The following is a 27,044-nucleotide window of genomic DNA, read 5'->3' as shown; positions in this document are numbered from 1 at the left end:
GTAAAAATGCCTCTTCTACCTAAAAAGCATTGTGACGACGAGGATGGGATTTGAACCCATGCGTGCAGAGCACAATGGATTAGCAGTCCATCGCTTTAACCACTCGGCCACCTCGTCTCACTTGTATGTAATCTGGCAAACTTTCCAACACCACTAGTTATACTTCAAAGTCAATTCTTTATGTTCTTGTAGATTGTGTCATTTTCACAATCACGAGCTTGATAGCAAGTCGACTTTCAACCATCCTTGGCTTTAGGAACATTTATTTAATTTTAACCGAAACTTGTGAACAAATCCACCATCACCCACCTCACAAACAAAAATGATTTTTAATACTTCTGGCCAATAACATGACCTTCTCTGTAAAAGTAATGTATTAATTTTCACTAAATGTGTTCTATGCTTGTCTTTAAGGAAGTGACAGACTATGTTACATGAGTTACAGTAATTTCAAATCTCTGCAAATATTACAAACATCACCATTTCGAGTTTGCTGTCACTGTAATGTAAACAAGAAAATTATGCAGGAATAAGGTTTAACCTATATTAAGGGCTTTTCTCTGCTGTAAATTTTTTTAACTGCACCCCATATCAGTTTAACAAAGCCCAAGAAATGTCATAGACTTTAATTATCTAAACATAAATTATTTTAACCTATACTTGTGAGCTAATCCACCATCATGGGGAAATAAAGCATTTGCAAAATAAATTCTAGATAGTAGTATTGACATTGCATGTTCAAATATCAAGACACTTGCTCATGTTTACCATCTTCAAGTAGACTTCTTGATTTGACTTGTTTATTTAGGCAATTTTTGTGTCAGCTTCACTTGCTGGTTTATGAAGCAGTATTTGTAAAAATGCCTCTTCTACCTAAAGAGCATTGTGACGACGAGGATGGGATTTGAACCCATGCATGCAGAGCACAATGGATAAGCAGTCCATCGCCTTAACCACTCGGCCACCTCGTCTCACTGGTATGCAGTCTGGCAAACTTTCCAACACCACTTGTTATATTTCAAAGTCAATTCTTTATGTTCTTGTAGATTGTGTCATTTTCACAATCACGAGCTTGATAGTAAGTCGACTTTCAACCATCCTTGGCTTTAGGAACATTTATTTAATTTTAACCGATACTTGTGAATAAATCCACCATCATCCACCTCACAAACAAAAATTATTTTTAATACTTCTGGCCAATAACATGACCTTATCTGTAAAAGTAATGTATTAATTTTCACTAAATGTGTTCTATGCTTGTCTTTAATGAAGTGACAGACTATTTTTCATGAGTTACAGTAATTTGAAATCTCTGCAAATATTACAAACATCACCATTTCGAGTTTGCTGTCACTGTAATGTAAACAAGAAAATTATGCAGGAATAAGGTTTAACCTATGTTAAGGGCTTTTCTCTGCTGTAAATTTTTTTAACTACACCCCATATCAGTTTAACAAAGCCCAAGAAATGTCATAGACTTTAATTATCTAAACATAAATTATTTTAACCTATACTTGTGAGCTAATCCACCATCATGGGGAAATAAAGCATTTGCAAAATAAATTCTAGATAGTAGTATTGACATTGCATGTTCAAATATCAAGACACTTGCTCATGTTTACCATCTTAAAGTAGACTTCTTGATTTAGGCCATTTTTGTGTCAGCTTCACTTGCTGGTTTATGAAGCAGTATTTGTAAAAATGCCTCTTCTACCTAAAGAGCATTGTGACGAGGAGGATGGGATTCGAACCCATGCGTGCAGAGCACAATGGATTAGCAGTCCATCGCCTTAACCACTCGGCCACCTTGTCACACTGGTATGCAATCTGGCAAACTTTCCAACACCACTTGTTATACTTCAAAGTCAATTCTTTATGTTCTTGTAGATTGTGTCATTTTCACAATCACGAGCTTGATAGTAAGTCGACTTTCAACCATCCTTGGCTTTAGGAACATTTATTTAATTTTAACCGATACTTGTGAACAAATCCACCATCATCCACCTCACAAACAAAAATGATTTTTAATACTTCTGGCCAATAACATGACCTTCTCTGTAAAAGTAATGTATTAATTTTCACTAAATGTGTTCTATGCTTGTCTTTAATAAGGTGACAGACTATGTTACATGAGTTACAGTAATTTCAAATCTCAGCAAATATTACAAACATTACCATTTAGAGTTTGCTGTCACTGTAATGTAAACAAGAAAATTATGCAGGAATAAGGTTTAACCTATATTAAGGGCTCTGCTGTAAAATTTTTTTAACTGCATCCCATATCAGTTTAACAAAGCCCAAGAAATGTCATAGACTTTAATTATCTAAACATAAATCATTTTAACCTATACTTGTGAGCTAATCCACCATCATGGGGGATAAAGCATTTGCAAAATAAATTCTAGATAGTAGTATTGACATTGCATGTTCAAATATCAAGACACTTGCTCATGTTTACCATCTTAAAGTAGACTTCTTGATTTGACTTGTTTATTTTGGCCATTTGTGTGTCAGTAGCAGTATTTGTAAAAATGCCTCTTCTACCTAAAAAGCATTGTGACGACGAGGATGGGATTTGAACCCATGCGTGCAGAGCACAATGGATTAGCAGTCCATCGCCTTAACCACTCGGCCACCTCGTCTCACTTGTATGCAATCAGGCAAACTTTCCAACACCACTAGTTATACTTCAAAGTCAATTCTTTATGTTCTTGTAGATTGTGTCATTTTCACAATCACGAGCTTGATAGCAAGTCGACTTTCAACCATCCTTGGCTTTAGGAACATTTATTTAATTTTAACCGAAACTTGTGAACAAATCCACCATCACCCACCTCACAAACAAAAAATGATTTTTAATACTTCTGGCCAATAACATGACCTTCTCTGTAAAAGTAATGTATTAATTTTCACTAAATGTGTTCTATGCTTGTCTTTAAGGAAGTGACAGACTATGTTACATGAGTTACAGTAATTTCAAATCTCTGCAAATATTACAAACATCACCATTTAGAGTTTGCTGTCACTGTAATGTAAACAAGAAAATTATGCAGGAATAAGGTTTAACCTATATTAAGGGCTCTGCTGTAAAAATGTTTTAACTGCATCCCATATCAGTTTAACAAAGCCCAAGAAATGTCATAGACTTTAAATTATCTAAACATAAATCATTTTAACCTATACTTGTGAGCTAATCCACCATCATGGGGGATAAAGCATTTGCAAAATAAATTCTAGATAGTAGTATTGACATTGCATGTTCAAATATCAAGACACTTGCGCATGTTTACCATCTTAAAGTAGACTTCTTGATTTGACTTGTTTATTTTGGCCATTTTTGTGTCAGCTTCACTTGCTGGTTTATGAAGCAGTATTTGTAAAAATGCCTCTTCTACCTAAAGAGTATTGTGACGACAAGGATGGGATTTGAACCCATGCATGCAGAGCACAATGGATTAGCAGTCCATCGCCTTAACCACTCGGCCACCCCGTCTCACTGGTATGTAGTCTGGCAAAATTTCCAACACCACTTGTTATTCTTCAAAGTCAATTCTTTATGTTCTTGTAGATTGTGTCATTTTCACAATCACGAGCTTGATAGTAAGTCGACTTTCAACCATCCTTGGCTTTAGGAACATTTATTTAATTTTAACCGATACTTGTGAACAAATCCACCATCATCCACCTCACAAACAAAAATTATTTTTAATACTTCTGGCCAATAACATGACCTTCTCTGTAAAAGTAATGTATTAATTTTCACTAAATGTGTTCTATGCTTGTCTTTAATGAAGTGACAGACTATGTTACATGAGTTACAGTAATTTCAAATCTCTGCAAATATTACAAACATCACCATTTAGAGTTTGCTGTCACTGTAATGTAAACAAGAAAATTATGCAGGAATAAGGTTTAACCTATATTAAGGGCTTTGCTGTAGAAAAATTTAACTGCACCCCATATCAGTTTAATAAAGCCCAAGAAATGTCATAGACTTTAATTATCTAAACATAAATTATTTTAACCTATACTTGTGAGTTAATCCACCATCATGGGGAAATAAAGCATTTGCAAAATAAATTCTAGATAGTAGTATTGACATTGCATGTTCAAATATCAAGACACTTGCTCATGTTTACCATCTTAAAGTAGACTTCTTGATGTGACTTGTTTATTTAGGCCATTTTTGTGTCAGCTTCACTTGTTGGTTTATGAAGCAGTATTTGTAAAAATGCCTCTTCTACCTAAAGAGCATTGTGATGACAAGGATGGGATTTGAACCCATGCATGCAGAGCACAATGGATTAGCAAGCCATCGCCTTAACCACTCGGCCACCACGTCTCATTGGTATGCAATGTGGCAAACTTTCCAACACCACTTGTAATACTTCAAAGTCAATTCTTTATGTTCTTGTAGATTGTGTCATTTTCACAATCACGAGCTTGATAGTAAGTCGACTTTCAACCATCCTTGGCTTTAGGAACATTTATTTAATTTTAACCGATACTTGTGAACAAATCCACCATCATCCACCTCACAAACAAAAATGATTTTTAATACTTCTGGCCAATAACATGACCTTCTCTGTAAAAGTAATGTATTAATTTTCACTAAATGTGTTCTATGCTTGTCTTTAATGAAGTGACAGACTATGTTTCATGAGTTACAGTAATTTGAAATCTCTGCAAATATTACAAACATCACCATTTCGAGTTTGCTGTCACTGTAATGTAAACAAGAAAATTATGCAGGAATAAGGTTTAACCTATATTAAGGGCTTTTCTCTGCTGTAAATTTTTTTAACTGCACCCCATATCAGTTTAACAAAGCCCAAGAAATGTCATAGACTTTAATTATCTAAACATAAATTATTTTAACCTATACTTGTGAGCTAATCCACCATCATGGGGAAATAAAGCATTTGCAAAATAAATTCTAGATAGTAGTATTGACATTGCATGTTCAAATATCAAGACACTTGCTCATGTTTACCATCTTAAAGTAGACTTCTTGATTTGACTTGTTTATAAAGGCAATTTTTGTGTCAGCTTCACTTGCTGGTTTATGAAGCAGTATTTGTAAAAATGCCTCTTCTACCTAAAGAGCATTGTGACGACGAGGATGGGATTTGAACCCATGCATGCAGAGCACAATGGATTAGCAGTCCATCGCCTTAACCACTCAGCCACCTCGTCTCACTGGTATGCAGTCTGGCAAACTTTCCAACACCACTTGTTATACTTCAAAGTCAATTCTTTATGTTCTTGTAGATTGTGTCATTTTCACAATCACGAGCTTGATAGTAAGTCGACGTTCAACCATCCTTGGCTTTAGGAACATTTATTTAATTTTAACCGATACTTGTGAATAAATCCACCATTATCCACCTCACAAACAAAAATTATTTTTAATACTTCTGGCCAATAACATGACCTTATCTGTAAAAGTAATGTATTAATTTTCACTAAATGTGTTCTATGCTTGTCTTTAATGAAGTGACAGACTATTTTTCATGAGTTACAGTAATTTGAAATCTCTGCAAATATTACAAACATCACCATTTCGAGTTTGCTGTCACTGTAATGTAAACAAGAAAATTATGCAGGAATAAGGTTTAACCTATGTTAAGGGCTTTTCTCTGCTGTAAATTTTTTTAACTACACCCCATATCAGTTTAACAAAGCCCAAGAAATGTCATAGACTTTAATTATCTAAACATAAATTATTTTAACCTATACTTGTGAGCTAATCCACCATCATGGGGAAATAAAGCATTTGCAAAATAAATTCTAGATAGTAGTATTGACATTGCATGTTCAAATATCAAGACACTTGCTCATGTTTACCATCTTAAAGTAGACTTCTTGATTTGACTTGTTTATTTTGGCCATTTGTGTGTCAGTAGCAGTATTTGTAAAAATGCCTCTTCTACCTAAAAAGCATTGTGACGACGAGGATGGGATTTGAACCCATGCGTGCAGAGCACAATGGATTAGCAGTCCATCGCCTTAACCACTCGGCCACCTCGTCTCACTTGTATGCAATCTGGCAAACTTTCCCACACCACTAGTTATACTTCAAAGTCAATTCTTTATGTTCTTGTAGATTGTGTCATTTTCACAATCACGAGCTTGATAGCAAGTCGACTTTCAACCATCCTTGGCTTTAGGAACATTTATTTAATTTTAACCGAAACTTGTGAACAAATCCACCATCACCCACCTCACAAACAAAAATGATTTTTAATACTTCTGGCCAATAACATGACCTTCTCTGTAAAAGTAATGTATTCATTTTCACTAAATGTGTTCTATGCTTGTCTTTAAGGAAGTGACAGACTATGTTACATGAGTTACAGTAATTTCAAATCTCTGCAAATATTACAAACATCACCATTTAGAGTTTGCTGTCACTGTAATGTAAACAAGAAAATTATGCAGGAATAAGGTTTAACCTATATTAAGGGCTCTGCTGTAAAAATGTTTTAACTGCATCCCATATCAGTTTAACAAAGCCCAAGAAATGTCATAGACTTTAAATTATCTAAACATAAATCATTTTAACCTATACTTGTGAGCTAATCCACCTTCATGGGGGATAAAGCATTTGCAAAATAAATTCTAGATAGTAGTATTGACATTGCATGTTCAAATATCAAGACACTTGCTCATGTTTACCATCTTAAAGTAGACTTCTTGATTTGACTTGTTTATTTTGGCAATTTGTGTGTCAGTAGCAGTATTTGTAAAAATGCCTCTTCTACCTAAAAAGCATTGTGACGACGAGGATGGGATTTGAACCCATGCGTGCAGAGCACAATGGATTAGCAGTCCATCACCTTAACCACTCAGCCACCTCGTCTCACTGGTATGCAATCTGGCAAACATTCCAACACCACTAGTTATACTTCAAAGTCAATTCTTTATGTTCTTGTAGATGGTGTCATTTTCACAATCACGAGCTTGATAGCAAGTCGACTTTCAACCATCCTTGGCTTTAGGAACATTTATTTAATTTTAACCGAAACTTGTGAACAAATCCACCATCACCCACCTCACAAACAAAAATGATTTTTAATACTTCTGGCCAATAACATGACCTTCTCTGTAAAAGTAATGTATTAATTTTCACTAAATGTGTTCTATGCTTGTCTTTAAGGAAGTGACAGACTATGTTACATGAGTTACAGTAATTTCAAATCTCTGCAAATATTACAAACATCACCATTTAGAGTTTGCTGTCACTGTAATGTAAACAAGAAAATTATGCAGGAATAAGGTTTAACCTATATTAAGGGCTCTGCTGTAAAAATGTTTTAACTGCATCCCATATCAGTTTAAAAATGCCCAAGAAATGTCATAGACTTTAAATTATCTAAACATAAATCATTTTAACCTATACTTGTGAGCTAATCCACCATCATGGGGGATAAAGCATTTGCAAAATAAATTCTAGATAGTAGTATTGACATTGCATGTTCAAATATCAAGACACTTGCTCATGTTTACCATCTTAAAGTAGACTTCTTGATTTGACTTGTTTATTTTGGCCATTTGTGTGTCAGTAGCAGTATTTGTAAAAATGCCTCTTCTACCTAAAAAGCATTGTGACGACGAGGATGGGATTTGAACCCATGCGTGCAGAGCACAATGGATTAGCAGTCCATCGCCTTAACCACTCAGCCACCTCGTCTCACTGGTATGCAATCTGGCAAACATTCCAACACCACTAGTTATACTTCAAAGTCAATTCTTTATGTTCTTGTAGATTGTGTCATTTTCACAATCACGAGCTTGATAGCAAGTCGACTTTCAACCATCCTTGGCTTTAGGAACATTTATTTAATTTTAACCGAAACTTGTGAACAAATCCACCATTACCCACATCACAAACAAAAATGATTTTTAATATTTCTGGCCAATAACATGACCTTCTCTGGAAAAGTAATGTATTAATTTTCACTAAATGTGTTCTATGCTTGTCCTTAAGGAAGTGACAGACTATGTTACATGAGTTACAGTAATTTCAAATCTCTGCAAATATTACAAACATCACCATTTAGAGTTTGCTGTCACTGTAATGTAAACAAGAAAATTATGCAGGAATAAGGTTTAACCTATATTAAGGGCTCTGCTGTAAAAATGTTTTAACTGCATCCCAGATCAGTTTAACAAAGCCCAAGAAATGTCATAGACTTTAAATTATCTAAACATAAATCATTTTAACCTATACTTGTGAGCTAATCCACCATCATGGGGGATAAAGCATTTGCAAAATAAATTCTAGAGTATTGACATTGCATGTTCAAATATCAAGGCACTTGCTCATGTTTACCATCTTAAAGTAGACTTCTTGATTTGACTTGTTTATTTTGGCCATTTTTGTGTCAGATTCACTTGCTGGTTTATGAAGCAGTATTTGTAAAAATGCCACTTCTACCTAAAGAGCATTGTGACGACAAGGATGGTATTTGAACCCATGCATGCAGAGCACAATGGATTAGCAGTCCATCGCCTTAACCACTCGGCCACCTCGTCTCACTGGTATGCAGTCTGGCAAAATTTCCAACACCACTTGTTATTCTTTAAAGTCAATTCTTTATGTGCTTGTAGATTGTGTCATTTTCACAATCACGAGCTTGATAGTAAGTCGACTTTCAACCATCCTTGGCTTTAGGAACATTTATTTAATTTTAACCGATACTTGTGAACAAATCCACCATCATCCACCTCACAAACAAAAATTATTTTTAATACTTCTGGCCAATAACATGACCTTCTCTGTAAAAGTAATGTATTAATTTTCACTAAATGTGTTCTATGCTTGTCTTTAATGAAGTGACAGACTATGTTACATGAGTTACAGTAATTTCAAATCTCTGCAAATATTACAAACATCACCATTTAGAGTTTGCTGTCACTGTAATGTAAACAAGAAAATTATGCAGGAATAAGGTTTAACCTATATTAAGGGCTCTGCTGTAAAAAAATTTAACTGCACCCCATATCAGTTTAATAAAGCCCAAGAAATGTCATAGACTTTAATTATCTAAACATAAATTATTTTAACCTATACTTGTGAGTTAATCCACCATCATGGGGAAATAAAGCATTTGCAAAATAAATTCTAGATAGTAGTATTGACATTGCATGTTCAAATATCAAGACACTTGCTCATGTTTACCATCTTAAAGTAGACTTCTTGATGTGACTTGTTTATTTAGGCCATTTTTGTGTCAGCTTCACTTGTTGGTTTATGAAGCAGTATTTGTAAAAATGCCTCTTCTACCTAAAGAGCATTGTGATGACAAGGATGGGATTTGAACCCATGCATGCAGAGCACAATGGATTAGCAAGCCATCGCCTTAACCACTCGGCCACCTCGTCTCATTGGTATGCAATGTGGCAAACTTTCCAACACCACTTGTAATACTTCAAAGTCAATTCTTTATGTTCTTGTAGATTGTGTCATTTTCACAATCACGAGCTTGATAGTAAGTCGACTTTCAACCATCCTTGGCTTTAGGAACATTTATTTAATTTTAACCGATACTTGTGAACAAATCCACCATCATCCACCTCACAAACAAAAATGATTTTTAATACTTCTGGCCAATAACATGACCTTCTCTGTAAAAGTAATGTATTAATTTTCACTAAATGTGTTCTATGCTTGTCTTTAATGAAGTGACAGACTATGTTTCATGAGTTACAGTAATTTGAAATCTCTGCAAATATTACAAACATCACCATTTCGAGTTTGCTGTCACTGTAATGTAAACAAGAAAATTATGCAGGAATAAGGTTTAACCTATGTTAAGGGCTTTTCTCTGCTGTAAATTTTTTTAACTACACCCCATATCAGTTTAACAAAGCCCAAGAAATGTCATAGACTTTAATTATCTAAACATAAATTATTTTAACCTATACTTGTGAGCTAATCCACCATCATGGGGAAATAAAGCATTTGCAAAATAAATTCTAGATAGTAGTATTGACATTGCATGTTCAAATATCAAGACACTTGCTCATGTTTACCATCTTAAAGTAGACTACTTGATTTGACTTGTTTATTTTGGCCATTTGTGTGTCAGTAGCAGTATTTGTAAAAATGCCTCTTCTACCTAAAAAGCATTGTGACGACGAGGATGGGATTTGAACCCATGCGTGCAGAGCACAATGGATTAGCAGTCCATCGCCTTAACCACTCGGCCACCTCGTCTCACTTGTATGCAATCTGGCAAACTTTCCCACACCACTAGTTATACTTCAAAGTCAATTCTTTATGTTCTTGTAGATTGTGTCATTTTCACAATCACGAGCTTGATAGCAAGTCGACTTTCAACCATCCTTGGCTTTAGGAACATTTATTTAATTTTAACCGAAACTTGTGAACAAATCCACCATCACCCACCTCACAAACAAAAATTATTTTTAATACTTCTGGCCAATAACATGACCTTCTCTGTAAAAGTAATGTATTAATTTTCACTAAATGTGTTCTATGCTTGTCTTTAAGGAAGTGACAGACTATGTTACATGAGTTACAGTAATTTCAAATCTCTGCAAATATTACAAACATCACCATTTAGAGTTTGCTGTCACTGTAATGTAAACAAGAAAATTATGCAGGAATAAGGTTTAACCTATATTAAGGGCTCTGCTGTAAAAATGTTTTAACTGCATCCCATATCAGTTTAACAAAGCCCAAGAAATGTCATAGACTTTAATTATCTAAACATAAATCATTTTAACCTATACTTGTGAGCTAATCCACCATCATGGGGGATAAAGCATTTGCAAAATAAATTCTAGATAGTAGTATTGACATTGCATGTTCAAATATCAAGACACTTGCTCATGTTTACCATCTTAAAGTAGACTTCTTGATTTGACTTGTTTATTTGGCCATTTGTGTGTCAGTAGCAGTATTTGTAAAAATGACTCTTCTACCTAAAAAGCATTGTGACGACGAGGATGGGATTTGAACCCATGCGTGCAGAGCACAATGGATTAGCAGTCCATCGCCTTAACCACTCGGCCACCTCGTCTCACTTGTATGCAATCTGGCAAACTTTCCAACACCACTAGTTATACTTCAAAGTCAATTCTTTATGTTCTTGTAGATTGTGTCATTTTCACAATCACGAGCTTGATAGCAAGTCGACTTTCAACCATCCTTGGCTTTAGGAACATTTATTTAATTTTAACCGAAACTTGTGAACAAATCCACCATCACCCACCTCACAAACAAAAAATGATTTTTAATACTTCTGGCCAATAACATGACCTTCTCTGTAAAAGTAATGTATTAATTTTCACTAAATGTGTTCTATGCTTGTCTTTAAGGAAGTGACAGACTATGTTACATGAGTTACAGTAATTTCAAATCTCTGCAAATATTACAAACATCACCATTTAGAGTTTGCTGTCACTGTAATGTAAACAAGAAAATTATGCAGGAATAAGGTTTAACCTATATTAAGGGCTCTGCTGTAAAAATGTTTTAACTGCATCCCATATCAGTTTAACAAAGCCCAAGAAATGTCATAGACTTTAAATTATCTAAACATAAATCATTTTAACCTATACTTGTGAGCTAATCCACCATCATGGGGGATAAAGCATTTGCAAAATTAATTCTAGATAGTAGTATTGACATTGCATGTTCAAATATCAAGACACTTGCGCATGTTTACCATCTTAAAGTAGACTTCTTGATTTGACTTGTTTATTTTGGCCATTTTTGTGTCAGCTTCACTTGCTGGTTTATGAAGCAGTATTTGTAAAAATGCCTCTTCTACCTAAAGAGTATTGTGACGACAAGAATGGGATTTGAACCCATGCATGCAGAGCACAATGGATTAGCAGTCCATCGCCTTAACCACTCGGCCACCCCGTCTCACTGGTATGCAGTCTGGCAAAATTTCCAACACAACTTGTTATTCTTCAAAGTCAATTCTTTATGTTCTTGTAGATTGTGTCATTTTCACAATCACGAGCTTGATAGTAAGTCGACGTTCAACCATCCTTGGCTTTAGGAACATTTATTTAATTTTAACCGATACTTGTGAACAAATCCACCATCATCCACCTCACAAACAAAAATTATTTTTAATACTTCTGGCCAATAACATGACCTTCTCTGTAAAAGTAATGTATTAATTTTCACTAAATGTGTTCTATGCTTGTCTTTAATGAAGTGACAGACTATGTTACATGAGTTACAGTAATTTCAAATCTCTGCAAATATTACAAACATCACCATTTAGAGTTTGCTGTCACTGTAATGTAAACAAGAAAATTATGCAGGAATAAGGTTTAACCTATATTAAGGGCTCTGCTGTAAAAAAATTTAACTGCACCCCATATCAGTTTAATAAAGCCCAAGAAATGTCATAGACTTTAATTATCTAAACATAAATTATTTTAACCTATACTTGTGAGTTAATCCACCATCATGGGGAAATAAAGCATTTGCAAAATAAATTCTAGATAGTAGTATTGACATTGCATGTTCAAATATCAAGACACTTGCTCATGTTTACCATCTTAAAGTAGACTTCTTGATTTGACTTGTTTATAAAGGCAATTTTTGTGTCAGCTTCACTTGCTGGTTTATGAAGCAGTATTTGTAAAAATGCCTCTTCTACCTAAAGAGCATTGTGACGACGAGGATGGGATTTGAACCCATGCATGCAGAGCACAATGGATTAGCAGTCCATCGCCTTAACCACTCAGCCACCTCGTCTCACTGGTATGCAGTCTGGCAAACTTTCCAACACCACTTGTTATACTTCAAAGTCAATTCTTTATGTTCTTGTAGATTGTGTCATTTTCACAATCACGAGCTTGATAGTAAGTCGACGTTCAACCATCCTTGGCTTTAGGAACATTTATTTAATTTTAACCGATACTTGTGAATAAATCCACCATCATCCACCTCACAAACAAAAATTATTTTTAATACTTCTGGCCAATAACATGACCTTATCTGTAAAAGTAATGTATTAATTTTCACTAAATGTGTTCTATGCTTGTCTTTAATGAAGTGACAGACTATTTTTCATGAGTTACAGTAATTTGAAATCTCTGCAAATATTACAAACATCACCATTTCGAGTTTGCTGTCACTGTAATGTAAACAAGAAAATTATGCAGGAATAAGGTTTAACCTATGTTAAGGGCTTTTCTCTGCTGTAAATTTTTTTAACTACACCCCATATCAGTTTAACAAAGCCCAAGAAATGTCATAGACTTTAATTATCTAAACATAAATTATTTTAACCTATACTTGTGAGCTAATCCACCATCATGGGGAAATAAAGCATTTGCAAAATAAATTCTAGATAGTAGTATTGACATTGCATGTTCAAATATCAAGACACTTGCTCATGTTTACCATCTTAAAGTAGACTACTTGATTTGACTTGTTTATTTTGGCCATTTGTGTGTCAGTAGCAGTATTTGTAAAAATGCCTCTTCTACCTAAAAAGCATTGTGACGACGAGGATGGGATTTGAACCCATGCGTGCAGAGCACAATGGATTAGCAGTCCATCGCCTTAACCACTCGGCCACCTCGTCTCACTTGTATGCAATCTGGCAAACTTTCCCACACCACTAGTTATACTTCAAAGTCAATTCTTTATGTTCTTGTAGATTGTGTCATTTTCACAATCACGAGCTTGATAGCAAGTCGACTTTCAACCATCCTTGGCTTTAGGAACATTTATTTAATTTTAACCGAAACTTGTGAACAAATCCACCATCACCCACCTCACAAACAAAAATGATTTTTAATACTTCTGGCCAATAACATGACCTTCTCTGTAAAAGTAATGTATTAATTTTCACTAAATGTGTTCTATGCTTGTCTTTAAGGAAGTGACAGACTATGTTACATGAGTTACAGTAATTTCAAATCTCTGCAAATATTACAAACATCACCATTTAGAGTTTGCTGTCACTGTAATGTAAACAAGAAAATTATGCAGGAATAAGGTTTAACCTATATTAAGGGCTCTGCTGTAAAAATGTTTTAACTGCATCCCATATCAGTTTAACAAAGCCCAAGAAATGTCATAGACTTTAATTATCTAAACATAAATCATTTTAACCTATACTTGTGAGCTAATCCACCATCATGGGGGATAAAGCATTTGCAAAATAAATTCTAGATAGTAGTATTGACATTGCATGTTCAAATATCAAGACACTTGCTCATGTTTACCATCTTAAAGTAGACTTCTTGATTTGACTTGTTTATTTGGCCATTTGTGTGTCAGTAGCAGTATTTGTAAAAATGCCTCTTCTACCTAAAAAGCATTGTGACGACGAGGATGGGATTTGAACCCATGCGTGCAGAGCACAATGGATTAGCAGTCCATCGCCTTAACCACTCGGCCACCTCGTCTCACTTGTATGCAATCCGGCAAACTTTCCAACACCACTAGTTTTACTTCAAAGTCAATTCTTTATGTTCTTGTAGATTGTGTCATTTTCACAATCACGAGCTTGATAGCAAGTCGACTTTCAACCATCCTTGGCTTTAGGAACATTTATTTAATTTTAACCGAAACTTGTGAACAAATCCACCATCACCCACCTCACAAACAAAAAATGATTTTTAATACTTCTGGCCAATAACATGACCTTCTCTGTAAAAGTAATGTATTAATTTTCACTAAATGTGTTCTATGCTTGTCTTTAAGGAAGTGACAGACTATGTTACATGAGTTACAGTAATTTCAAATCTCTGCAAATATTACAAACATCACCATTTAGAGTTTGCTGTCACTGTAATGTAAACAAGAAAATTATGCAGGAATAAGGTTTAACCTATATTAAGGGCTCTGCTGTAAAAATGTTTTAACTGCATCCCATATCAGTTTAACAAAGCCCAAGAAATGTCATAGACTTTAAATTATCTAAACATAAATCATTTTAACCTATACTTGTGAGCTAATCCACCATCATGGGGGATAAAGCATTTGCAAAATAAATTCTAGATAGTAGTATTGACATTGCATGTTCAAATATCAAGACACTTGCGCATGTTTACCATCTTAAAGTAGACTTCTTGATTTGACTTGTTTATTTTGGCCATTTTTGTGTCAGCTTCACTTGCTGGTTTATGAAGCAGTATTTGTAAAAATGCCTCTTCTACCTAAAGAGTATTGTGACGACAAGGATGGGATTTGAACCCATGCATGCAGAGCACAATGGATTAGCAGTCCATCGCCTTAACCACTCGGCCACCCCGTCTCACTGGTATGCAGTCTGGCAAAATTTCCAACACAACTTGTTATTCTTCAAAGTCAATTCTTTATGTTCTTGTAGATTGTGTCATTTTCACAATCACGAGCTTGATAGTAAGTCGACGTTCAACCATCCTTGGCTTTAGGAACATTTATTTAATTTTAACCGATACTTGTGAACAAATCCACCATCATCCACCTCACAAACAAAAATTATTTTTAATACTTCTGGCCAATAACATGACCTTCTCTGTAAAAGTAATGTATTAATTTTCACTAAATGTGTTCTATGCTTGTCTTTAATGAAGTGACAGACTATGTTACATGAGTTACAGTAATTTCAAATCTCTGCAAATATTACAAACATCACCATTTAGAGTTTGCTGTCACTGTAATGTAAACAAGAAAATTATGCAGGAATAAGGTTTAACCTATATTAAGGGCTCTGCTGTAAAAAAATTTAACTGCACCCCATATCAGTTTAATAAAGCCCAAGAAATGTCATAGACTTTAATTATCTAAACATAAATTATTTTAACCTATACTTGTGAGTTAATCCACCATCATGGGGAAATAAAGCATTTGCAAAATAAATTCTAGATAGTAGTATTGACATTGCATGTTCAAATATCAAGACACTTGCTCATGTTTACCATCTTAAAGTAGACTTCTTGATGTGACTTGTTTATTTAGGCCATTTTTGTGTCAGCTTCACTTGTTGGTTTATGAAGCAGTATTTGTAAAAATGCCTCTTCTACCTAAAGAGCATTGTGATGACAAGGATGGGATTTGAACCCATGCATGCAGAGCACAATGGATTAGCAAGCCATCGCCTTAACCACTCGGCCACCTCGTCTCATTGGTATGCAATGTGGCAAACTTTCCAACACCACTTGTAATTCTTCAAAGTCAATTCTTTATGTTCTTGTAGATTGTGTCATTTTCACAATCACGAGCTTGATAGTAAGTCGACTTTCAACCATCCTTGGCTTTAGGAACATTTATTTAATTTTAACCGATACTTGTGAACAAATCCACCATCATCCACCTCACAAACAAAAATGATTTTTAATACTTCTGGCCAATAACATGACCTTCTCTGTAAAAGTAATGTATTAATTTTCACTAAATGTGTTCTATGCTTGTCTTTAATGAAGTGACAGACTATGTTTCATGAGTTACAGTAATTTGAAATCTCTGCAAATATTACAAACATCACCATTTCGAGTTTGCTGTCACTGTAATGTAAACAAGAAAATTATGCAAGAATAAGGTTTAACCTATATTAAGGGCTTTTCTCTGCTGTAAATTTTTTTAACTGCACCCCATATCAGTTTAACAAAGCCCAAGAAATGTCATAGACTTTAATTATCTAAACATAAATTATTTTAACCTATACTTGTGAGCTAATCCACCATCATGGGGAAATAAAGCATTTGCAAAATAAATTCTAGATAGTAGTATTGACATTGCATGTTCAAATATCAAGACACTTGATCATGGTTACCATCTTAAAGTAGACTTCTTGATTTGACTTGTTTATTTTGGCCATTTGATTTGAACCCATGCGTGCAGAGCACAATGGATTAGCAATCCATCGCCTTAACCACTCGGCCACCTCGTCTCACTTGTATGCAATCTGGCAAACTTTCCCACACCACTAGTTATACTTCAAAGTCAATTCTTTATGTTCTTGTAGATTGTGTCATTTTCACAATCACGAGCTTGATAGCAAGTCGACTTTCAACCATCCTTGGCTTTAGGAACATTTATTTAATTTTAACCGAAACTTGTGAACAAATCCACCATCACCCACCTCACAAACAAAAAATGATTTTTAATACTTCTGGCCAATAACATGACCTTCTCTGTAAAAGTAATGTATTAATTTTCACTAAATGTGTTCTATGCTTGTCTTTAAGGAAGTGACAGACTATGTTACATGAGTTACAGTAATTTCAAATCTCTGCAAATATTACAAACATCACCATTTAGAGTTTGCTGTCACTGTAATGTAAACAAGAAAATTATGCAGGAATAAGGTTTAACCTATATTAAGGGCTCTGCTGTAAAAATGTTTTAACTGCATCCCATATCAGTTTAACAAAGCCCAAGAAATGTCATAGACTTTAAATTATCTAAACATAAATCATTTTAACCTATACTTGTGAGCTAATCCACCTTCATGGGGGATAAAGCATTTGCAAAATAAATTCTAGATAGTAGTATTGACATTGCATGTTCAAATATCAAGACACTTGCTCATGTTTACCATCTTAAAGTAGACTTCTTGATTTGACTTGTTTATTTTGGCAATTTGTGTGTCAGTAGCAGTATTTGTAAAAATGCCTCTTCTACCTAAAAAGCATTGTGACGACGAGGATGGGATTTGAACCCATGCGTGCAGAGCACAATGGATTAGCAGTCCATCACCTTAACCACTCAGCCACCTCGTCTCACTGGTATGCAATCTGGCAAACATTCCAACACCACTAGTTATACTTCAAAGTCAATTCTTTATGTTCTTGTAGATGGTGTCATTTTCACAATCACGAGCTTGATAGCAAGTCGACTTTCAACCATCCTTGGCTTTAGGAACATTTATTTAATTTTAACCGAAACTTGTGAACAAATCCACCATCACCCACCTCACAAACAAAAATGATTTTTAATACTTCTGGCCAATAACATGACCTTCTCTGTAAAAGTAATGTATTAATTTTCACTAAATGTGTTCTATGCTTGTCTTTAAGGAAGTGACAGACTATGTTACATGAGTTACAGTAATTTCAAATCTCTGCAAATATTACAAACATCACCATTTAGAGTTTGCTGTCACTGTAATGTAAACAAGAAAATTATGCAGGAATAAGGTTTAACCTATATTAAGGGCTCTGCTGTAAAAATGTTTTAACTGCATCCCATATCAGTTTAAAAAAGCCCAAGAAATGTCATAGACTTTAAATTATCTAAACATAAATCATTTTAACCTATACTTGTGAGCTAATCCACCATCATGGGGGATAAAGCATTTGCAAAATAAATTCTAGAGTATTGACATTGCATGTTCAAATATCAAGGCACTTGCTCATGTTTACCATCTTAAAGTAGACTTCTTGATTTGACTTGTTTATTTTGGCCATTTTTGTGTCAGATTCACTTGCTGGTTTATGAAGCAGTATTTGTAAAAATGCCTTGTGACGACAAGGATGGGATTTGAACCCATGCATGCAGAGCACAATGGATTAGCAGTCCATCGCCTTAACCACTCGGCCACCTCGTCTCACTGGTATGCTGTCTGGCAAAATTTCCAACACCACTTGTTATTCTTTAAAGTCAATTCTTTATGTGCTTGTAGATTGTGTCATTTTCACAATCACGAGCTTGATAGTAAGTCGACTTTCAACCATCCTTGGCTTTAGGAACATTTATTTAATTTTAACCGATACTTGTGAACAAATCCACCATCATCCACCTCACAAACAAAAATTATTTTTAATACTTCTGGCCAATAACATGACCTTCTCTGTAAAAGTAATGTATTAATTTTCACTAAATGTGTTCTATGCTTGTCTTTAATGAAGTGACAGACTATGTTACATGAGTTACAGTAATTTCAAATCTCTGCAAATATTACAAACATCACCATTTAGAGTTTGCTGTCACTGTAATGTAAACAAGAAAATTATGCAGGAATAAGGTTTAACCTATATTAAGGGCTCTGCTGTAAAAAAATTTAACTGCACCCCATATCAGTTTAATAAAGCCCAAGAAATGTCATAGACTTTAATTATCTAAACATAAATTATTTTAACCTATACTTGTGAGTTAATCCACCATCATGGGGAAATAAAGCATTTGCAAAATAAATTCTAGATAGTAGTATTGACATTGCATGTTCAAATATCAAGACACTTGCTCATGTTTACCATCTTAAAGTAGACTTCTTGATGTGACTTGTTTATTTAGGCCATTTTTGTGTCAGCTTCACTTGTTGGTTTATGAAGCAGTATTTGTAAAAATGCCTCTTCTACCTAAAGAGCATTGTGATGACAAGGATGGGATTTGAACCCATGCATGCAGAGCACAATGGATTAGCAAGCCATCGCCTTAACCACTCGGCCACCTCGTCTCATTGGTATGCAATGTGGCAAACTTTCCAACACCACTTGTAATACTTCAAAGTCAATTCTTTATGTTCTTGTAGATTGTGTCATTTTCACAATCACGAGCTTGATAGTAAGTCGACTTTCAACCATCCTTGGCTTTAGGAACATTTATTTAATTTTAACCGATACTTGTGAACAAATCCACCATCATCCACCTCACAAACAAAAATGATTTTTAATACTTCTGGCCAATAACATGACCTTCTCTGTAAAAGTAATGTATTAATTTTCACTAAATGTGTTCTATGCTTGTCTTTAATGAAGTGACAGACTATGTTTCATGAGTTACAGTAATTTGAAATCTCTGCAAATATTACAAACATCACCATTTCGAGTTTGCTGTCACTGTAATGTAAACAAGAAAATTATGCAGGAATAAGGTTTAACCTATATTAAGGGCTTTTCTCTGCTGTAAATTTTTTTAACTGCACCCCATATCAGTTTAACAAAGCCCAAGAAATGTCATAGACTTTAATTATCTAAACATAAATTATTTTAACCTATACTTGTGATCTAATCCACCATCATGGGGAAATAAAGCATTTGCAAAATAAATTCTAGATAGTAGTATTGACATTGCATGTTCAAATATCAAGACACTTGCTCATGTTTACCATCTTAAAGTAGACTTCTTGATTTGACTTGTTTATAAAGGCAATTTTTGTGTCAGCTTCACTTGCTGGTTTATGAAGCAGTATTTGTAAAAATGCCTCTTCTACCTAAAGAGCATTGTGACGACGAGGATGGGATTTGAACCCATGCATGCAGAGCACAATGGATTAGCAGTCCATCGCCTTAACCACTCAGCCACCTCGTCTCACTGGTATGCAGTCTGGCAAACTTTCCAACACCACTTGTTATACTTCAAAGTCAATTCTTTATGTTCTTGTAGATTGTGTCATTTTCACAATCACAAGCTTGATAGTAAGTCGACGTTCAACCATCCTTGGCTTTAGGAACATTTATTTAATTTTAACCGATACTTGTGAATAAATCCACCATCATCCACCTCACAAACAAAAATTATTTTTAATACTTCTGGCCAATAACATGACCTTATCTGTAAAAGTAATGTATTAATTTTCACTAAATGTGTTCTATGCTTGTCTTTAATGAAGTGACAGACTATTTTTCATGAGTTACAGTAATTTGAAATCTCTGCAAATATTACAAACATCACCATTTCGAGTTTGCTGTCACTGTAATGTAAACAAGAAAATTATGCAGGAATAAGGTTTAACCTATGTTAAGGGCTTTTCTCTGCTGTAAATTTTTTTAACTACACCCCATATCAGTTTAACAAAGCCCAAGAAATGTCATAGACTTTAATTATCTAAACATAAATTATTTTAACCTATACTTGTGAGCTAATCCACCATCATGGGGAAATAAAGCATTTGCAAAATCAATTCTAGATAGTAGTATTGACATTGCATGTTCAAATATCAAGACACTTGCTCATGTTTACCATCTTAAAGTAGACTTCTTGATTTGACTTGTTTATTTTGGCCATTTGTGTGTCAGTAGCAGTATTTGTAAAAATGCCTCTTCTACCTAAAAAGCATTGTGACGACGAGGATGGGATTTGAACCCATGCGTGCAGAGCACAATGGATTAGCAGTCCATCGCCTTAACCACTCGGCCACCTCGTCTCACTTGTATGCAATCTGGCAAACTTTCCCACACCACTAGTTATACTTCAAAGTCAATTCTTTATGTTCTTGTAGATTGTGTCATTTTCACAATCACGAGCTTGATAGCAAGTCGACTTTCAACCATCCTTGGCTTTAGGAACATTTATTTAATTTTAACCGAAACTTGTGAACAAATCCACCATCACCCACCTCACAAACAAAAATTATTTTTAATACTTCTGGCCAATAACATGACCTTCTCTGTAAAAGTAATGTATTAATTTTCACTAAATGTGTTCTATGCTTGTCTTTAAGAAAGTGACAGACTATGTTACATGAGTTACAGTAATTTCAAATCTCTGCAAATATTACAAACATCACCATTTAGAGTTTGCTGTCACTGTAATGTAAACAAGAAAATTATGCAGGAATAAGGTTTAACCTATATTAAGGGCTCTGCTGTAAAAATGTTTTAACTGCATCCCATATCAGTTTAACAAAGCCCAAGAAATGTCATAGACTTTAAATTATCTAAACATAAATCATTTTAACCTATACTTGTGAGCTAATCCACCTTCATGGGGGATAAAGCATTTGCAAAATAAATTCTAGATAGTAGTATTGACATTGCATGTTCAAATATCAAGACACTTGCTCATGTTTACCATCTTAAAGTAGACTTCTTGATTTGACTTGTTTATTTTGGCAATTTGTGTGTCAGTAGCAGTATTTGTAAAAATGCCTCTTCTACCTAAAAAGCATTGTGACGACGAGGATGGGATTTGAACCCATGCGTGCAGAGCACAATGGATTAGCAGTCCATCGCCTTAACCACTCAGCCACCTCGTCTCACTGGTATGCAATCTGGCAAACATTCCAACACCACTAGTTATACTTCAAAGTCAATTCTTTATGTTCTTGTAGATTGTGTCATTTTCACAATCACGAGCTTGATAGCAAGTCGACTTTCAACCATCCTTGGCTTTAGGAACATTTATTTAATTTTAACCGAAACTTGTGAACAAATCCACCATTACCCACATCACAAACAAAAATGATTTTTAATATTTCTGGCCAATAACATGACCTTCTCTGGAAAAGTAATGTATTAATTTTCACTAAATGTGTTCTATGCTTGTCTTTAAGGAAGTGACAGACTATGTTACATGAGTTACAGTAATTTCAAATCTCTGCAAATATTACAAACATCACCATTTAGAGTTTGCTGTCACTGTAATGTAAACAAGAAAATTATGCAGGAATAAGGTTTAACCTATATTAAGGGCTCTGCTGTAAAAATGTTTTAACTGCATCCCAGATCAGTTTAACAAAGCCCAAGAAATGTCATAGACTTTAAATTATCTAAACATAAATCATTTTAACCTATACTTGTGAGCTAATCCACCATCATGTGGAAATAAAGCATTTGCCAAACAAATTCAAGATAGTAGTATTGACAATGCATGTTCAAATATCAAGACACTTGCTCATGTTTATCATCTTAAAGTAGACTTCTTGATTTGACTTGTAAATTTTGGCCATTTTTGTGTCAGCTTCACTTGCTGGTTTATGATGCAGTATTTGTAAAAATGCCTCTTCTACAGAAAGAGCATTGTGACGACGAGGATGGGATTTGAACCCATGCGTGCAGAGAACAATGGATTAGCAGTCCATCACCTTAACCACTCGGCCACCTCGTCTCACTGGTATGCAATCTGGCAAACTTTCCAACACCACTTGTTATACTTCAAAGTCAATTCTTTATGTTCTTGTAGATTGTGTCATTTTCACAATCACGAGCTTGATAGTAAGTCGACTTTCAACCATCCTTGGCTTTAGGAACATTTATTTAATTTTAACCGATACTTGTGAACAAATCCACCATCATCCACCTCACAAACAAAAATGATTTTTAATACTTCTGGCCAATAACATGACCTTCTCTGTAAAAGTAATGTATTAATTTTCACTAAATGTGTTCTATGCTTGTCTTTAATGAAGTGACAGACTATGTTACATGAGTTACAGTAATTTCAAATCTCTGCAAATATTACAAACATCACCATTTAGAGTTTGCTGTCACTGTAATGTAAACAAGAAAATTATGCAGGAATACGGTTTAACCTATATTAAGGGCTCTGCTGTAAAAAAATTTCAACTGCACCCCATATCAGTTTAATAAAGCCCAAGAAATGTCATAGACTTTAATTATCTAAACATAAATTATTTTAACCTATACTTGTGAGTTAATCCACCATCATGGGGAAATAAAGCATTTGCCAAACAAATTCAAGATAGTAGTATTGACAATGCATGTTCAAATATCAAGACACTTGCTCATGTTTACCATCTTAAAGTAGACTTCTTGATTTGACTTGTTTATTTTGGCCATTTTTGTGTCAGCTTCACTTGCTGGTTTATGATGCAGTATTTGTAAAAATGCCTCTTCTGCCGAAAGAGCATTGTGATGACGAGTATGGGATTTGAACACATGCGTGCAGAGCACAATGGATTAGCAGACCATCGCCTTAACCACTCGGCCACCTCATCTCACTGGTATGCAATCTGGCAAACTTTCCAACACCACTTTTTATACTTCAAAGTCAATTCTTTATGTTCTTGTAGATTGTGTCATTTTCACAATCACGAGCTTGATAGCAAGTCGACTTTCAACCATCCTTGGCTTTAGGAACATTTATTTAATTTTAACCGAAACTTGTGAACAAATCCACCATCACCCACCTCACAAACAAAAATGATTTTTAATACTTCTGGCCAATAACATGACCTTCTCTGTAAAAGTAATGTATTAATTTTCACTAAATGTGTTCTATGCTTGTCTTTAATAAGGTGACAGACTATGTTACATGAGTTACAGTAATTTCAAATCTCAGCAAATATTACAAACATTACCATTTAGAGTTTGCTGTCACTGTAATGTAAACAAGAAAATTATGCAGGAATAAGGTTTAACCTTTATTAAGGGCTCTGCTGTAAAAATGTTTTAACTGCATCCCATATCAGTTTAACAAAGCCCAAGAAATGTTATAGACTTTAAATTATCTAAACATAAATCATTTTAACCTATACTTGTGAGCTAATCCACCATCATGGGGGATAAAGCATTTGCAAAATAAATTCTAGAGTATTGACATTGCATGTTCAAATATCAAGGCACTTGCTCATGTTTACCATCTTAAAGTAGACTTCTTGATTTGACTTGTTTATTTTGGCCATTTTTGTGTCAGATTCACTTGCTGGTTTATGAAGCAGTATTTGTAAAAATGCCACTTCTACCTAAAGAGCATTGTGTCGACAAGGATGGGATTTGAACCCATGCGTGCAGAGCACAATGGATTAGCAGTCCATCGCCTTAACCACTCGGCCACCTCGTCTCACTGGTATGCAGTCTGGCAAAATTTCCAACACCACTTGTTATTCTTTAAAGTCAATTCTTTATGTGCTTGTAGATTGTGTCATTTTCACAATCACGAGCTTGATAGTAAGTCGACTTTCAACCATCCTTGGCTTTAGGAACATTTATTTAATTTTAACCGATACTTGTGAACAAATCCACCATCATCCACCTCACAAACAAAAATGATTTTTAATACTTCTGACCAATAACATGACCTTCTCTGTAAAAGTAATGTATTAATTTTCACTAAATGTGTTCTATGCTTGTCTTTAATGAAGTGACAGACTATGTTACATGAGTTACAGTAATTTCAAATCTCTGCAAATATTACAAACATCACCATTTAGAGTTTGCTGTCACTGTAATGTAAACAAGAAAATTATGCAGGAATAAGGTTTAACCTATATTAAGGGCTCTGCTGTAAAAAAATTTAACTGCACCCCATATCAGTTTAATAAAGCCCAAGAAATGTCATAGACTTTAACTATCTAAACATAAATTATTTTAACCTATACTTGTGAGCTAATCCACCATCATGTGGAAATAAAGCATTTGCCAAACAAATTCAAGATAGTAGTATTGACAATGCATGTTCAAATATCAAGACACTTGCTCATGTTTATCATCTTAAAGTAGACTTCTTGATTTGACTTGTTTATTTTGGCCATTTTTGTGTCAGCTTCACTTGCTGGTTTATGATGCAGTATTTGTAAAAATGCCTCTTCTGCCGAAAGAGCATTGTGATGACGAGTATGGGATTTGAACACATGCGTGCAGAGCACAATGGATTAGCAGACCATCGCCTTAACCACTCGGCCACCTCATCTCACTGGTATGCAATCTGGCAAACTTTCCAACACCACTTTTTATACTTCAAAGTCAATTCTTTATGTTCTTGTAGATTGTGTCATTTTCACAATCACGAGCTTGATAGCAAGTCGACTTTCAACCATCCTTGGCTTTAGGAACATTTATTTAATTTTAACCGAAACTTGTGAACAAATCCACCATCACCCACCTCACAAACAAAAATGATTTTTAATACTTCTGGCCAATAACATGACCTTCTCTGTAAAAGTAATGTATTAATTTTCACTAAATGTGTTCTATGCTTGTCTTTAATAAGGTGACAGACTATGTTACATGAGTTACAGTAATTTCAAATCTCAGCAAATATTACAAACATTACCATTTAGAGTTTGCTGTCACTGTAATGTAAACAAGAAAATTATGCAGGAATAAGGTTTAACCTTTATTAAGGGCTCTGCTGTAAAAATGTTTTAACTGCATCCCATATCAGTTTAACAAAGCCCAAGAAATGTTATAGACTTTAAATTATCTAAACATAAATCATTTTAACCTATACTTGTGAGCTAATCCACCATCATGGGGGATAAAGCATTTGCAAAATAAATTCTAGAGTATTGACATTGCATGTTCAAATATCAAGGCACTTGCTCATGTTTACCATCTTAAAGTAGACTTCTTGATTTGACTTGTTTATTTTGGCCATTTTTGTGTCAGATTCACTTGCTGGTTTATGAAGCAGTATTTGTAAAAATGCCACTTCTACCTAAAGAGCATTGTGTCGACAAGGATGGGATTTGAACCCATGCGTGCAGAGCACAATGGATTAGCAGTCCATCGCCTTAACCACTCGGCCACCTCGTCTCACTGGTATGCAGTCTGGCAAAATTTCCAACACCACTTGTTATTCTTTAAAGTCAATTCTTTATGTGCTTGTAGATTGTGTCATTTTCACAATCACGAGCTTGATAGTAAGTCGACTTTCAACCATCCTTGGCTTTAGGAACATTTATTTAATTTTAACCGATACTTGTGAACAAATCCACCATCATCCACCTCACAAACAAAAATGATTTTTAATACTTCTGACCAATAACATGACCTTCTCTGTAAAAGTAATGTATTAATTTTCACTAAATGTGTTCTATGCTTGTCTTTAATGAAGTGACAGACTATGTTACATGAGTTACAGTAATTTCAAATCTCTGCAAATATTACAAACATCACCATTTAGAGTTTGCTGTCACTGTAATGTAAACAAGAAAATTATGCAGGAATAAGGTTTAACCTATATTAAGGGCTCTGCTGTAAAAAAATTTAACTGCACCCCATATCAGTTTAATAAAGCCCAAGAAATGTCATAGACTTTAACTATCTAAACATAAATTATTTTAACCTATACTTGTGAGCTAATCCACCATCATGTGGAAATAAAGCATTTGCCAAACAAATTCAAGATAGTAGTATTGACAATGCATGTTCAAATATCAAGACACTTGCTCATGTTTATCATCTTAAAGTAGACTTCTTGATTTGACTTGTTTATTTTGGCCATTTTTGTGTCAGCTTCACTTGCTGGTTTATGATGCAGTATTTGTAAAAATGCCTCTTCTGCCGAAAGAGCATTGTGATGACGAGTATGGGATTTGAACACATGCGTGCAGAGCACAATGGATTAGCAGACCATCGCCTTAACCACTCGGCCACCTCATCTCACTGGTATGCAATCTGGCAAACTTTCCAACACCACTTTTTAT

The 27,044-nt window shown here is 34.6% G+C and overlaps 32 non-coding genes across 32 annotated transcripts; all 32 read right to left on the bottom strand.

Moving 5' to 3' along the window:
• Positions 1-35: 35 nt before the first annotated feature.
• On the bottom strand, positions 36-117 carry TRNAS-GCU (transfer RNA serine (anticodon GCU)). The gene has a single exon. It is a non-coding gene; the product is annotated as a tRNA-Ser (tRNA).
• A 772-nt stretch (positions 118-889) lies between these two features.
• Positions 890-971, bottom strand: TRNAS-GCU (transfer RNA serine (anticodon GCU)). Its single transcript has one exon. It is a non-coding gene; the product is annotated as a tRNA-Ser (tRNA).
• Positions 972-1,727: 756 nt separating this feature from the next.
• On the bottom strand, positions 1,728-1,812 carry TRNAS-GCU (transfer RNA serine (anticodon GCU)). The gene has a single exon. It is a non-coding gene; the product is annotated as a tRNA-Ser (tRNA).
• A 748-nt stretch (positions 1,813-2,560) lies between these two features.
• On the bottom strand, positions 2,561-2,642 carry TRNAS-GCU (transfer RNA serine (anticodon GCU)). Its single transcript has one exon. It is a non-coding gene; the product is annotated as a tRNA-Ser (tRNA).
• Positions 2,643-3,411: 769 nt separating this feature from the next.
• Positions 3,412-3,493, bottom strand: TRNAS-GCU (transfer RNA serine (anticodon GCU)). Its single transcript has one exon. It is a non-coding gene; the product is annotated as a tRNA-Ser (tRNA).
• Positions 3,494-4,260: 767 nt separating this feature from the next.
• TRNAS-GCU (transfer RNA serine (anticodon GCU)) lies at positions 4,261-4,342 on the bottom strand. Its single transcript has one exon. It is a non-coding gene; the product is annotated as a tRNA-Ser (tRNA).
• A 772-nt stretch (positions 4,343-5,114) lies between these two features.
• Positions 5,115-5,196, bottom strand: TRNAS-GCU (transfer RNA serine (anticodon GCU)). The gene has a single exon. It is a non-coding gene; the product is annotated as a tRNA-Ser (tRNA).
• Positions 5,197-5,949: 753 nt separating this feature from the next.
• Positions 5,950-6,031, bottom strand: TRNAS-GCU (transfer RNA serine (anticodon GCU)). The gene has a single exon. It is a non-coding gene; the product is annotated as a tRNA-Ser (tRNA).
• Positions 6,032-6,780: 749 nt separating this feature from the next.
• TRNAS-GCU (transfer RNA serine (anticodon GCU)) lies at positions 6,781-6,862 on the bottom strand. The gene has a single exon. It is a non-coding gene; the product is annotated as a tRNA-Ser (tRNA).
• Positions 6,863-7,611: 749 nt separating this feature from the next.
• TRNAS-GCU (transfer RNA serine (anticodon GCU)) lies at positions 7,612-7,693 on the bottom strand. Its single transcript has one exon. It is a non-coding gene; the product is annotated as a tRNA-Ser (tRNA).
• Positions 7,694-8,456: 763 nt separating this feature from the next.
• TRNAS-GCU (transfer RNA serine (anticodon GCU)) lies at positions 8,457-8,538 on the bottom strand. The gene has a single exon. It is a non-coding gene; the product is annotated as a tRNA-Ser (tRNA).
• A 767-nt stretch (positions 8,539-9,305) lies between these two features.
• Positions 9,306-9,387, bottom strand: TRNAS-GCU (transfer RNA serine (anticodon GCU)). Its single transcript has one exon. It is a non-coding gene; the product is annotated as a tRNA-Ser (tRNA).
• A 753-nt stretch (positions 9,388-10,140) lies between these two features.
• Positions 10,141-10,222, bottom strand: TRNAS-GCU (transfer RNA serine (anticodon GCU)). Its single transcript has one exon. It is a non-coding gene; the product is annotated as a tRNA-Ser (tRNA).
• Positions 10,223-10,969: 747 nt separating this feature from the next.
• TRNAS-GCU (transfer RNA serine (anticodon GCU)) lies at positions 10,970-11,051 on the bottom strand. The gene has a single exon. It is a non-coding gene; the product is annotated as a tRNA-Ser (tRNA).
• A 769-nt stretch (positions 11,052-11,820) lies between these two features.
• On the bottom strand, positions 11,821-11,902 carry TRNAS-GCU (transfer RNA serine (anticodon GCU)). The gene has a single exon. It is a non-coding gene; the product is annotated as a tRNA-Ser (tRNA).
• A 767-nt stretch (positions 11,903-12,669) lies between these two features.
• Positions 12,670-12,751, bottom strand: TRNAS-GCU (transfer RNA serine (anticodon GCU)). The gene has a single exon. It is a non-coding gene; the product is annotated as a tRNA-Ser (tRNA).
• Positions 12,752-13,504: 753 nt separating this feature from the next.
• On the bottom strand, positions 13,505-13,586 carry TRNAS-GCU (transfer RNA serine (anticodon GCU)). Its single transcript has one exon. It is a non-coding gene; the product is annotated as a tRNA-Ser (tRNA).
• Positions 13,587-14,333: 747 nt separating this feature from the next.
• On the bottom strand, positions 14,334-14,415 carry TRNAS-GCU (transfer RNA serine (anticodon GCU)). The gene has a single exon. It is a non-coding gene; the product is annotated as a tRNA-Ser (tRNA).
• Positions 14,416-15,184: 769 nt separating this feature from the next.
• On the bottom strand, positions 15,185-15,266 carry TRNAS-GCU (transfer RNA serine (anticodon GCU)). Its single transcript has one exon. It is a non-coding gene; the product is annotated as a tRNA-Ser (tRNA).
• A 767-nt stretch (positions 15,267-16,033) lies between these two features.
• On the bottom strand, positions 16,034-16,115 carry TRNAS-GCU (transfer RNA serine (anticodon GCU)). Its single transcript has one exon. It is a non-coding gene; the product is annotated as a tRNA-Ser (tRNA).
• A 1,518-nt stretch (positions 16,116-17,633) lies between these two features.
• On the bottom strand, positions 17,634-17,715 carry TRNAS-GCU (transfer RNA serine (anticodon GCU)). The gene has a single exon. It is a non-coding gene; the product is annotated as a tRNA-Ser (tRNA).
• Positions 17,716-18,460: 745 nt separating this feature from the next.
• Positions 18,461-18,542, bottom strand: TRNAS-GCU (transfer RNA serine (anticodon GCU)). Its single transcript has one exon. It is a non-coding gene; the product is annotated as a tRNA-Ser (tRNA).
• A 767-nt stretch (positions 18,543-19,309) lies between these two features.
• Positions 19,310-19,391, bottom strand: TRNAS-GCU (transfer RNA serine (anticodon GCU)). Its single transcript has one exon. It is a non-coding gene; the product is annotated as a tRNA-Ser (tRNA).
• Positions 19,392-20,163: 772 nt separating this feature from the next.
• Positions 20,164-20,245, bottom strand: TRNAS-GCU (transfer RNA serine (anticodon GCU)). The gene has a single exon. It is a non-coding gene; the product is annotated as a tRNA-Ser (tRNA).
• Positions 20,246-20,998: 753 nt separating this feature from the next.
• Positions 20,999-21,080, bottom strand: TRNAS-GCU (transfer RNA serine (anticodon GCU)). The gene has a single exon. It is a non-coding gene; the product is annotated as a tRNA-Ser (tRNA).
• Positions 21,081-21,829: 749 nt separating this feature from the next.
• On the bottom strand, positions 21,830-21,911 carry TRNAS-GCU (transfer RNA serine (anticodon GCU)). The gene has a single exon. It is a non-coding gene; the product is annotated as a tRNA-Ser (tRNA).
• Positions 21,912-22,680: 769 nt separating this feature from the next.
• Positions 22,681-22,762, bottom strand: TRNAS-GCU (transfer RNA serine (anticodon GCU)). Its single transcript has one exon. It is a non-coding gene; the product is annotated as a tRNA-Ser (tRNA).
• Positions 22,763-23,530: 768 nt separating this feature from the next.
• TRNAS-GCU (transfer RNA serine (anticodon GCU)) lies at positions 23,531-23,612 on the bottom strand. The gene has a single exon. It is a non-coding gene; the product is annotated as a tRNA-Ser (tRNA).
• Positions 23,613-24,375: 763 nt separating this feature from the next.
• TRNAS-GCU (transfer RNA serine (anticodon GCU)) lies at positions 24,376-24,457 on the bottom strand. The gene has a single exon. It is a non-coding gene; the product is annotated as a tRNA-Ser (tRNA).
• A 767-nt stretch (positions 24,458-25,224) lies between these two features.
• TRNAS-GCU (transfer RNA serine (anticodon GCU)) lies at positions 25,225-25,306 on the bottom strand. The gene has a single exon. It is a non-coding gene; the product is annotated as a tRNA-Ser (tRNA).
• Positions 25,307-26,069: 763 nt separating this feature from the next.
• On the bottom strand, positions 26,070-26,151 carry TRNAS-GCU (transfer RNA serine (anticodon GCU)). Its single transcript has one exon. It is a non-coding gene; the product is annotated as a tRNA-Ser (tRNA).
• Positions 26,152-26,918: 767 nt separating this feature from the next.
• On the bottom strand, positions 26,919-27,000 carry TRNAS-GCU (transfer RNA serine (anticodon GCU)). Its single transcript has one exon. It is a non-coding gene; the product is annotated as a tRNA-Ser (tRNA).
• Positions 27,001-27,044: the final 44 nt, after the last annotated feature.

This window comes from Pseudophryne corroboree, chromosome 11 (genome assembly GCF_028390025.1).
Source record: "Pseudophryne corroboree isolate aPseCor3 chromosome 11, aPseCor3.hap2, whole genome shotgun sequence".
Lineage (NCBI taxonomy): Eukaryota > Metazoa > Chordata > Amphibia > Anura > Myobatrachidae > Pseudophryne > Pseudophryne corroboree.
The sequence above is the reverse complement of the archived record's forward strand: the minus strand, read 5'-3'. Positions and strand labels throughout refer to the sequence as shown.